Source organism: Montipora foliosa, chromosome 5, assembly GCF_036669935.1.
Source record: "Montipora foliosa isolate CH-2021 chromosome 5, ASM3666993v2, whole genome shotgun sequence".
NCBI classification, from domain to species: Eukaryota; Metazoa; Cnidaria; class Anthozoa; order Scleractinia; family Acroporidae; genus Montipora; species Montipora foliosa.
The window spans coordinates 35,656,749-35,660,473 of NC_090873.1; positions in this window are offsets into that span (position 1 = coordinate 35,656,749).

Here is a 3,725-nt window from a genome sequence, read left to right on the forward strand (position 1 = left end):
TGTACTTATATGGTAGGCATGTCCTTTTTTGGTAGGCATGTCCATATTTGGTAGGCATGTCATTATATGGTAGGCATGTACATATATGGTAGGCATGTCCATATATGGTAGGCATGTCCATATATGGTAGGCATGTCCATATATGGTAGGCATGTCCATATATGGTAGGCATGTCCATATATGGTAGGCATGTCCATATATGGTAGGCATGTCCATATATGGTAGGCATGTCCATATATGGTAGGCATGTCCATATATGGTAGGCATGTCCATATATGTTAGTCATGTCCATATATGGTTGGAATTTCCATATATGGTAGGCATGTCCATATATTGTAGGCATGTCCATATATGGTAGGCATGTCCATATATGGTAGGCATGTCCATATATGGTAGGCATGTCCATATATGGTAGGCATGTCCATATATGGTAGGCATGTCCATATCTGGTAGGCATGTCCATATATGGTAGGCATGTCCATATATGGTAGGCATGTCCATATATGGTAGGCATGTCCATATATGGTAGGCATGTCCATATATGGTAGGCATGTCCATATATGGTAGGCATGTCCATATATGGTAGGCATGTCCATATATGGTAGGCATGTCCATATATGGTAGGCATGTCCATATATGGTAGGCATGTCCATATATGGTAGGCATGTCCATATATGGTAGGCATGTCCATATATGGTAGGCATGTCCATATATGGTAGGCATGTCCATATATGGTAGGCATGTCCATATATGGTAGGCATGTCCATATATGGTAGGCATGTCCATATATGGTAGGCATGTCCATATATGGTAGGCATGTCCATATATGGTAGGCATGTCCATATATGGTAGGCATGTCCATATATGGTAGGCATGTCCATATATGGTAGGCATGTCCATATATGGTAGGCATGTCCATATATGGTAGGCATGTCCATATATGGTAGGCATGTCCATATATGGTAGGCATGTCCATATATGGTAGGCATGTCCATATATGGTAGGCATGTCCATATATGGTAGGCATGTCCATATATGGTAGGCACGGCCAAATATGGTAGGCATGGAAATATATGGGAGGCATTTCCATGTATGGTACGCATGTCCATATATGGTAGGCATGTCCATATATGGTAGGCATGTCCATATATGGTAGGCATGTCCATATATGGTAGGCATGTCCATATATGGTAGGCATGTCCATATATGGTAGGCATGTCCATATATGGTAGGCATGTCCATATATGGTAGGCATGTCCATATATGGTAGGCATGTCCATATATGGTAGGCATGTCCATATATGGTAGGCATGTCCATATATGGTAGGCATGTCCATATATGGTAGGCATGTCCATATATGGTAGGCATGTCCATATATGGTAGGCATGTCCATATATGGTAGGCATGTCCATATATGGTAGGCATGTCCATATATGGTAGGCATGTCCATATATGGTAGGCATGTCCATATATGGTAGGCATGTCCATATATGGTAGGCATGTCCATATATGGTAGGCATGTCCATATATGGTAGGCATGTCCATATATGGTAGGCATGTCCATATATGGTAGGCATGTCCATATATGGTAGGCATGTCCATATATGGTAGGCATGTCCATATATGGTAGGCATGTCCATATATGGTAGGCATGTCCATATATGGTAGGCATGTCCATATATGGTAGGCATGTCCATATATGGTAGGCATGTCCATATATGGTAGGCATGTCCATATATGGTAGGCATGTCCATATATGGTAGGCATGTCCATATATGGTAGGCATGTCCATATATGGTAGGCATGTCCATATATGGTAGGCATGTCCATATATGGTAGGCATGTCCATATATGGTAGGCATGTCCATATATGGTAGGCATGTCCATATATGGTAGGCATGTCCATATATGGTAGGCATGTCCATATATGGTAGGCATGTCCATATATGGTAGGCATGTCCATATATGGTAGGCATGTCCATATATGGTAGGCATGTCCATATATGGTAGGCATGTCCATATATGGTAGGCATGTCCATATATGGTAGGCATGTCCATATATGGTAGGCATGTCCATATATGGTAGGCATGTCCATATGGATTTTTGCAATAGCCTTCAATTCGAAAATCAAACTGTAAATTTTACCTCTACTACCCTGTTCACATAAAGAAAGTTTTCACTTCATAAAGCTGCTTACTTAGGGCCGATTTACACGGTACGACTTTGTCGCATGCGACAACGGCTTAGGACAAGCCCACGACATGATTTACGATTGTTGTGTACGTCAGAAAAAATGTCGTAGCATTTTAAAACATGTTTTAAAACGCTGCGACAATCGTAAGTCATGTCGTAGGCGTGTCGTGAGCTTGTCGCATGCGACAAAATCGTATCGTGTAAATCGGCCCTTAGAGAGGGTTTTAATTTGTAGCAGACACACTTTCGCTATTACCCAATTGAACTGGTCGTAATTACAGATGTTTTTTTTTTAAATTAAATTTTTTTGCCAAGGTCAAAGGGGTTCAAGATGACTTCCTTATTCTACTGAAATGACGGAGGAAAGCTCTTGAAGACGGTGCCCCCGGGGCCGGAGTATCACTAGCCTTACTCGGCTATTTTATTCTTCTTGAATAGTTGGATGTAGAAGAGACTTTCCAAGAAAAGCTTAAACTACACAAGGAAAACACAGGTCCGGATAGAAATGACGAACTTTCTGTTTGCTATCGTAGACCATTTTGGTAAATTATTCCATTCAACATCCAACAGTTACCCAAATTAATACATGTTAATGTTTTCTTTGATGATGAGTTATTTTAGATTTAGTACGTGCAATCCCGTGCAAGAGCTTTTAGCATGCGTTGCGCAAAGCATGGAGGAATGAAGTGTCTTGTTAGGTGTAAACCTCCTCGGTTTGATTAAAGGATGATTTTAATGCTCAGCCGGTTTATTTCACTTGGTGTGAACACGGCATCAACCCTGCACAAGGAGCCAAATATTCGGGCCCAAATTCGCGCGAATACGGATCGGCGCACGCCGCGTATAACGGAATGTTCTGACATATTCAATTACGGCAGACTCGAAATACACCTGGAATATTCTGTTAGAATCCGGCCTGTTTTTCCGTATTTAACTTGGAATACTCGTGAATGACTCGAAGTGTTCGATAAACCATACTGACCACGCTTTGGTGGATTTATATTACATTAGATGTTCTTCGAAGAAGAAACAGTGATCATTTATGATTCGAACATTTTCGAACACTCCCAGTTCTTGGAGAGTTTGCGACTGGAACACGAGATGCAAGATGCCACTTCTGAAGTCAACGTCTTTAAATACTGATGGTTATGTCAAGTATGTTCTAATTTTCGAGCATCGCACGCTATGAATACGAAAGTTATGTCACATTTTTCACAGCCAAAGATGTATTGTGTCGTCAAGAACGAGATTTTATACAGGTAATATACCCAACCGTGAAGTAGTCAGACAACACTCTACGTGTTCCGAAGCGTGCTACTGAAACACGAGACTCGTGTGAAAGATGAAACGTGTTGATATTCGAACATTGACGCATATGAGGTGTTAAGGTATTCTAAACGACACACATCAAGTGTTCTGTAGTTTTTCGACTGGGACACCAGAGTCATGCAAAGTATGAATTGCTTTCATGTTCAAATATTGACGCGTACGTGAGACTTTAGGTATTCTAAACGACACACATAAAGTGTT